Here is an 8,887-nt window from a genome sequence, read left to right as displayed (position 1 = left end):
GCTGTGTTTTAGTTTGAGGCTTTGGTTATATATGTTTTCAAGTTATTCTCCTTTTATGGATTTGTGCCTTGAGAATTCCTGATATCACAATAGTTCTTTATCTTTTTTTGTTCATTCATTTTTTTCCAGTGACATAACTCTGGGCAACACTGTGAGCCTACCTAGGAGCCCTGGGTAAGCTGAGCCTTGTGATCTAGGCCCCTCTGGGAGATGCCCCCTTCCTCCATGCTGCTACCCTAAGCGGTTGACTGAGTGAAAGATCTCTGGGTAACCTCTGCATACTCCATGCCACAAGCTGCTGGCCTGGAGGGGAGAAGATGAGGTAAGTCAAAGAGATCCACTCTGGACATCCTGCACTGGTGACCTAACTTAAAACTCTGCCTCCTCAGTTCAAGCTCTTAGCCCTTTGGGGAATATCTTGCTGCTGTCTTGGATCTAGGCCTGAGTCCATGATGACCTCTGGGTGCTTGCATGTTCCTGGACTACCTTGGACCTCTGAGCACATGGCTCATGCTCTGAGCTAACTAACTTTGATCTGGATCAAGGATGAGTCCAAGATCCAATCCAAGAGTCCTTATGCTGTTGGCCTAATACGGGACTCTGAGCATTGGCTCAGCAGTGATCCTGGTCCACCCATATTCCACAGTTTCTGTCTGTAAGTTGACTTTGTGCTCTTGGACTGGAAAGATGACCCTGTCATCAGTGAACGGTATTTTCTCCTTCAGTTACCCAATCACTCTTCAGTCTAGCATTCTTCTTAGATCCTTGTTGGAGCAGTTGTGGGGAGAGCTAGGCTATATTTTTTTCTCCTACTCTATAATCTTGACTGGTCCTGTCCCAAAAGATTCAATTATTTCTACACAGATGACTCTCAGATCTACATATCCAGTCCTATTCTCTTTCCCACGCTCCAGTCCAAGTTCATGAACTGCCTATTGGACATTTTGAATTGAGTGTCTCAAGCATCTCTACCTGTCCAAAAGAGAACTCATCATCTTTGTTTCCAAATCCATCCCTATCTTGAATTTCCCTGTTATTGTGAAGGGCATTACTGACTTTCCAGTTATTCAGGTTCAAAACCTTGGAGTCATCCTTGACTCGTCACTCTGACTCACCCCATATCCTTTGAATTGCCAAATCTTGTCATTTCTATCTCCACATCTCTAATGTATATCCCCTTCCTCCACTCACACAGCCATCACCCTAATTTAGGCCCCTATCACTTCTCAAGTAGATTATTATTTTGTCCTTGAGTCATTTCAGTCATGTTCCACTTTTCATGATCCCATTTGGGGTTTTCTTGGCAGAGATACTGGAGTGGTTTGCCATTTCCTTCTCCAGCTCATTTTACAGATGAGGAAACTGAGGCAAACAGGGTTAAGTGATTTGCCCAGGGTCACACAACTATTAAGTGTCTGAGACCGGATTTGAACTTAGGAAGTTGAGTCTTCCTGACTCCAGGCCTAGCGCTCTATCCACTCAGCCAACCTAGCTGCCCAGAGACTATTATAATAGCTTTCTATATGTTCTCCCTGCTTCAAAATGCTCCCCATTCCAATCCATTCTCCACACAGCCAACAAAGCAATTTTTAAAAACATTCAGGTTTGACTATGTCACACCTTTTCAGTGAACTCTAGTAGCTGTCTATTTCCTTTAGAATGAAATAGAAATTCCTCTGTTTCACATTTAAAGTTCTTTACAATTTGGTATCTCCTACCTTTTCAATCTTCTTACTCATTAACCTCTTCAATGCCCTCCAGCCATACTGGCCTCCTCTCTATTGCCCACATACACAGCTCCATCTTCCTCCTCTATGTTTTTTCAGAGGGGACTGACTGTCCCCTGTGCCTGGAATCGTCTTCCTCCTCATCTCTGCCTTTTGGAATCCCTGCCTTTCTGCAAGACTCAGCTCAAGCATCACTTTCTCCAAAACCTTTCCTGGTAATTGTAGCCAGTAGTCACCAGAACATCACGGTTACTCCCATTAAGCACATTTCAGTTACACCATCTAGTCCCCATAGCACAACACCTACACCCACTGGGCATCACACCTCAGCTACACCCACTAGTCACAATAGTACCATAGCTACAAAAAGCATCCAAATCACTACAGCAACAACTGTTAACTCCAAGAATATCTGCAACCATTCACTAAATAGCCATGCCTGCTCCCAACAACAATCAGAGCTCTATATCACGACTGTTACTATCAGCCAAAGCACCTCTCACCTTCTAGGTGTCTCATTGTTGAGAACTCCATGTTCTTTCTCTCACTCCACATCCTCAGCAAGGATTTTTACTCTTCTCTGGAAAATCCCAGCTCCTCCTATTACCAAGAAATGAAGAATTCTGTTAATGATCTGTTGCAGCAGACCTACAAAAACAAGACATTCGTGTCTTTTACCTGCTCCAATTCAGAAAGGGCTCTGTGATTACAGACTGTATCCTGGTCTTCCAAGTAGGCAGCACCATAGCTAATGAAATGCAGAGAATGTGAAGAAAAGTTACATATACAACCTGATTATTTTACCATCAGATATAATTGTCCATGAGTGGAATTTTAAAGCCTCATCTACTGAATCTTCTGTGCCTGGTATGGCATGGCTTGGCAAATTTCTATCTTGTTGCCCTGGGAGTATCTCAGTTCCACTGGAAACATTGTGGACAGCTGGACATCTTCCCATACCAAGATTCTTACCATCCCATAAATGAGAACCCTCCTCCCCCATCATACCCATGGATGATATGTGCCCCCACATACAGCCCCAGAAAATAGTGGCAACAGGTTCTCTCATGCAAGCCTGGTGGTCACTTCTGTTAACCAGTAGAGGCATGGGGTGTCATCTATGTACACTTCAGGAAGCACTTCCTCCATTTCTTGGTCTTTACCCTTCTCCCTCCTGGAAAGGAGAGCAGGAAGGTTAAGTGGGTAGTGGCCCCTTCTGAGGGCCCCTTCTCTGAAGGCTCCTTTGCCATAGTCCCCATAATCCATTTCCAGGGGAAGTCAGAGACTGCCTGCTGCTCTCCCACCCTCATGCCCTGTCCCAAGGGACAGTGATCACGTCTTCTGGCAGGTGATGGAACCAGGGTGGGTTGGGGGTGGGGAATCTGCATATGACTGAATAAAACTGATGACCCCCATGAACACACACACACACACACACACACACACACACACAAATCATTCATCTTAATGATATTTCTGTGGTTCAAAGAGAGGTGGAAATGAAGTGAGGAGGGAAATGATTATTCTTATTATAGGATTTTCATTTTGCAGATAAGTAAAGTGAGGCATTAAGGTTCAAATGATTTGGCCTAGATTCCAAAAGTCAGTGACAGAGTTAGGAATTCTGTTTGCTCAGAGCTTTATTCCAGTGAGGCGTACATAGTGAATTAAAAACAAACAAACAAACCGGCAATCTTTACATTTGTAAGGTATTTACGGAATAATGTATTGGTGAGTGCCCTGGTAGTGCAGGCCCTCACTTTGGAGAACAGAGGAGCCTGCCCAGTAGAAGCAACACAGTAATACCACCAGAAGATGTCAGTGGCTCTGCCATATAAGAGGCACAAGATACCACTCCTTGTGTGCCCTGACAATTAAGTCCTGCTTGTAAGGGTTCTCTATGTATCTGCTCTGGTTCTACAAATTCCCTTCATATATCTCTTTCCATAAATGTTCCCTAAGTATGTCCATCCTTCCCAGTGATGGTGTGTCTATTTGTGCAGAGTATATACCAGGTTTATGGGGGGGAAATGTTTTATTACTATTTTTCTTATAACAATATTTCATTAAATGCCTTTCTTGAACTAATTATGTCCTCTGACAGATTGTTAGGTAAACGTTGACAAAGGCTCATGAGCTGTGGATTTTGCAAATGTAATCACATAGAATACATCAATACTGTAGTAACTTTCTCTGACTTGTCTTGTGAGTTGAACAGTGGTGCCCTCCCACTTCCCCCTCCCCGTGCAACAAATAAAAAAGCCCTCTCATGGCAAAAGTATAGCAATTTAACATACTTCATTGATTTCAAAATTTATTAAACACCTACTTGCATATGCAAGGTACTCTACTAAACACTGGGGATTTAAAAATGAAAAACAGCATAGTGCTTGCCTTCAAAGGAATTTATGTCATCTTGGAAGGTAGGATAAGACATGTATAGAAATAACCTGATATTTTAGACTAGTGAGTTCTAATTGTACGTAGACTGATAAGTGTCACCGCCTTTCTCTCTTGAAGATGCTGTTCACCTACCCCCCACCCCACATCAGGAAGTGAGAAGGCATGCATTTTAGAGATTACAGCTCGGAAATGGACACCCAGCATCATGGGTTCCTTTCCTCACTTAGTTTTTGCAGCTCATGAAAATTACTTGGTTCAACTAAAACACAGACATGTCTGCTATGTGTCTGGGCACGATTACAAATTTTATTGATTCTTTACATAAATGCTGGCTATCTGGAAGGGCTGTGTAGGATTACATGAGTCAAAGGTGTAAACAAATCCAGATCACTGCTGACATCAATAGTTTGGTGTTTTTTCAATGCCCTGTTAAGGGTGACTGTAACATTTTTATTGTTGTTGTTTTTTAAATAGAGACTTTATTTATTTCAAAGAGATTTTGCAATAAGTACAATTAAGTAGCCCCCAATGGCCATTCCGCTCTTCCCCTTCATTCTCATAGGTGTCAATGCCTACCTCCTCACAATCTTTCTCCAGGGCTTCCATGTCCTCCTAAGCCTTAGAAAACTCTCCTTCCTCTATGCCCTCACCTACACACCAGTGTACAAATGCTGTCTTAGCATATACCAGGTCAAACCTGTGCTCCAAGCAAACACAGTAATCTCTCTATTTTGCTTAGCATGAACAGTGCTTGGTGCACCTTGGCCAGATTCCCACCAGGTAACACATTGGGTGGCTGGTAGTTGACACTAACTTTTCAAAAAAAAATTATTTATTTTATTTTTCCCCCCAATTACACGTTAAAGCAATTTTTAAACTTTTTTTTTTAAAGTTTTGAGTTCTAAATTCTGTCACTCTTTCCTTCTCCTCTCCCCTCCCTGCGACAGTAAGCAATCAGATATAGGCTATACATGTGCAATCATGTAAACCATTTCCATATTGGTCATTTTGTACAAGAAGACTCAAGTGAAAGAAAAAGAATGAAAGAAAGAGAGTGAAAAATAGCATGCCTCAGTCTGTATTCAAACAATATCAATTCTTTCTTTGGAGATAGACAGTATACTTCATTATTAGTCCTTTGGATTTGTCTTGGACCATTGTATTGCTAAGAATAGCTAAGTCATTCACAATTCTCTATCATACAATATTGCTGTTACTATATACAACATTCTCCTGGTTCTGTTTACTTCACTTTGCATCAGTTCACATAAATCTTGCCAAGTGTTTTTTTTTTAAACCATCCTGCTTGTCATTTCTTATGGCACAGCAATATTCCATTACAATCATATCCCACATCTTGTTTAGCCATTCCCCAACTGATGGACATCCCTTTGATTTCCAATTCTTAGCCACTACAAAAAGAGCTGCTATAAATATTTTTGTCCTTCCCTGCCCCTTTTAAAAATGTCTTTGGATAGAGACCTAGCAATGGATCAAAAGGTATGTACAGTTTTAAAGCCCTTTGGGCATAGTTAGTTGATGCTAACCTTGAAGCTAATAGGACACCAGTACTCAAACTGGATACTGCACCTGCTTGAGTTGATCGTGATGACAGCATTGATATCTTTGGGTTGCACATCTCCAGGATGAAGGAGGCAGAAGATCATGTACCTATTTAGTGTTGGTGGAGCTGCACAATCTGGTTTGCATACTTGAAGCTGGCGTTAGCGTCTTCTGGTACTGAGAGTGACTCAAATAGTTCTTCTCAGCAGAGATGACAGGCTCATGGGTAGCATGGGGTATTATATTTGAGGGTAAGGGACCAGGTTGGTATGACTTCTGTTAGGTCTACATTAAGGACACTATCTAACTGAAGGGAAGCTATGATAAAGGAGAAAATTTGGCTGTGGAGATGTTTTGGGTTGGGTATTTGCTGTCCATATTTCTTGGTAGATATCACACATGGTCTCACTTTCTACTAAGAAAGCATAGTCTGATGCTCTAAGGTGGTATGGGTAGTCAGGATGGAATTGTAGGTCTTTACCACAACTGAAGACATCTGAAGGGCTAGGTAGATGAGTTCTAGTTTGAACTTCTTGCCATGGTCAACTAGAAGTTGTTCCATCATCAGGAAGATAAAGCCAATACCAGTGCCACCCCCAAACCTATAGAGTACCAGAAAGTCTTAGAGTCCTCTGTGTTGGTTTGACATTTTGCCATTTGACCCAACAGAATGATTGCCTTTCCAATGATGTAGTGGCCACAAGCATGGCTGTTAGCAGTATCTTCCTTACTAGCGATAAGCTGCTCTAAGTGAAAGGGTTGTCAGTAGGGGTTGGTCACAGTGAGTTCTAGGTCCACAAGATAACCCATCATACATTCTTGCCAGCCCGTTTTACAGAAGGTCATGAAGGAGCCATCTCCTTCCCCAATGGCATCTACACATCAATCTGAATGCTGAGTTCCAGGAAATATAACTCCCAGCAGGCATTGCCCATCTGGACACCTGCTTGCCCTGCGTGGACTGAGATGCATTCACACATGATGAGTCAGAATGCCTGATATTTGACTCTGCATAGCAGATCACAGTGAGAATGGCTGGTGAGTGTAAATTGAAAGCAGTAAATGTTTCATGGGTTCAAGACTAGGAGAGAGGTAAGGAAAAGAGAAACAGTAGCAGAGAAATGACTTCATATAGTGCAGATTTCTGAGTGGACCAATGACATTAAAGTCTGCATTTCAGAGTTGTGAGCTATCCTGAGCAAATGGGTTTTCCTAAAGTATGTGTTTCCCATCCAGGAGTGTGCTTACTCTATCCCACAGATAACATTGCTGGGAGAGTGTGACCTTGGTTTATGTATGGGCTGTGTGCTTTTATTATTCCTCCATTTGCTTTAATATGTGAGTGCCTAGAGTGTGATTATTATTTCTTTTGCCTCATTGCAAAGTAAATGGTTTTATTTAACCTCTAAAAGTGTCATTGCAAGGTTGATTTTGTGGAAAATGGAAGTATACTGCTAGAAGCTTAAGAACTAAAGTAGTGAGTAGGGGAAGTATATTCTCCCACCACAAGATTACTCCTAGGAACCTGAGAGAATTTGAGGATAGCTGTGTGGCATTTAGGTCCTTCTCTGGGAGCCTATACCTTTTTCTGCTAGGGCATGTCAAAGTGAGCCATTGGCCAGAGAATGAATAGGTAGCCACATGCTCTGTGGGAGGTGGGAGGTGCTACAGTGTGGGTGACCATCCTATGCATATTCTGCATAAATGCTGTTTTTGTGATGAAGGAAATAAATACCTATACTAATGTGGCATCTTCTTTGTAGAAGACACCCAGTTAATCACTTTTAAGGGAGACTTTAGACTTTAGTCACACCTAGGCTTTATTTAAAAGCTTTTCATGAGAACTCTAGAGTGGGGTCAGTGGAGCAAAAAGAGAGATAAAAGCGCTGTTTCCTTCTTTTGAGGGACTGGATCCCTTTAGACTGAGCCCAATCTGTGTGAGTCTAAAGACAGAATGCCTTTTGTGGAAATGGCTCCCTGGAGGCCACCTATGGAATTTGTAAAATGGGTACAATAACATTTATACTACCTACCTATCACACAGGGTTGTTGTAAGAATTTTTAAAAAATCTCTTTTATGGATCACCTTGACTAAAGAATTCATTGCCTGGTAGCCAACCTCTTTACAGAGTGCTTCTTTCTGCTTAGCTGGGCTGGACCTCAGACAGCAGACACAATCTGTCACTGGGACCATACTTGAAGCCTTTCCAGGTGGGTGTAAGCTGTCAGAAGTTGTGTGCTCTGTTGGCACAGTTTTTGAGAGTGCCGGATTGTCTTCATTGATTGATGATGTGCCAGAGTAGAATTAAATAAGAGAATATGGATGAAAGTCCTGTTAGGAAGTAAGGAAAGAAGGAAGAAAGGAAGGAAAGGAGGGAGGGAAAGAAGGCAGGAGAGGAAAAAGGAGGAAAGGAGGAAGGAAAGGAGGGAAGAAGGAAGAGAGGAAGGAAGGGAGGAAGGAAGAATGGAAGGAAGAAAAAAGGAAAGAAAGGAGGGAAGTAAATAGGGAGGGGAGGGAGAGAAGAAAAGAGGAAGAAAAAGAGTAAGGAGGAAAGGAGGGAAAGAGGGAGGGAATGAAAGAAAGGAAAAAGGGACAGGAGGGAAAAGGGAAGGAAGAGACAAAAGACAGAAGGAGGAAAGAGAAAAGGAGAAAGGGTAGGAAGAAGGGAGGGATATAGAGAGGGAAGGAGGGAAGAAGAAGGGTAGGAAAGAAGGAGGAAATAGGGAAAGAGGAAGGAAGAGAAGAAGGAGGGAAGGAGAGGAAGACAGAAGAAAGGAAGGAAGAGAAAAAAGAAGGAAAGAGGTAAAGAGATAGAAAAAGGAAGAAGGGAGGGGGAAGGAAAGAAAGGAGAGGAGGGAGGGAAACAAGCATTTATTCAGCACCTACTATATGCCAGGCACTGTGTGAAGAGTTTTATAAATCTTAACTCATTTTATCCTCACAACAACCCAGGGAGGTGGGTACTATTATTATTTCCATTTTACAGTTAACTTAATAAAGAGGAACTTAGTAAATTGTAAAGTGCTTTTAAAATATAAACTACTATTATTGTGTGCCAAATACGTGTCAAAAAAGGGATAATAGGCCAATTTGAGACTAAGGGATTCTATTCAACACAATACCCAATAATGTGTAAGGCTAATGGTAAAACCAGAAGCAAGAGTTGCTTCCTATAACTATGGAGTAAACCAGC

At 42.0% G+C, this 8,887-nt stretch overlaps 2 pseudogenes; one reads left to right on the top strand and one right to left on the bottom strand.

The window, feature by feature from the left end:
- The first annotated feature begins 687 nt into the window (after positions 1–687).
- Positions 688–2,829, top strand: LOC144456576 (mucin-1-like; annotated as a pseudogene).
- A 1,784-nt stretch (positions 2,830–4,613) lies between these two features.
- On the bottom strand, positions 4,614–6,673 carry LOC110201146 (tubulin alpha-4A chain-like; annotated as a pseudogene).
- Between the last annotated feature and the right edge of the window lie 2,214 nt (positions 6,674–8,887).

The sequence above is a fragment of the Phascolarctos cinereus genome, unplaced genomic scaffold, assembly GCF_003287225.1.
Source record: "Phascolarctos cinereus isolate Bilbo 61053 unplaced genomic scaffold, phaCin_HiC Scaffold_4;HRSCAF=312, whole genome shotgun sequence".
Lineage (NCBI taxonomy): Eukaryota > Metazoa > Chordata > Mammalia > Diprotodontia > Phascolarctidae > Phascolarctos > Phascolarctos cinereus.
Note: the sequence above shows the minus strand (reverse complement) of the source record. Positions and strands in the feature narration are given on the sequence as shown.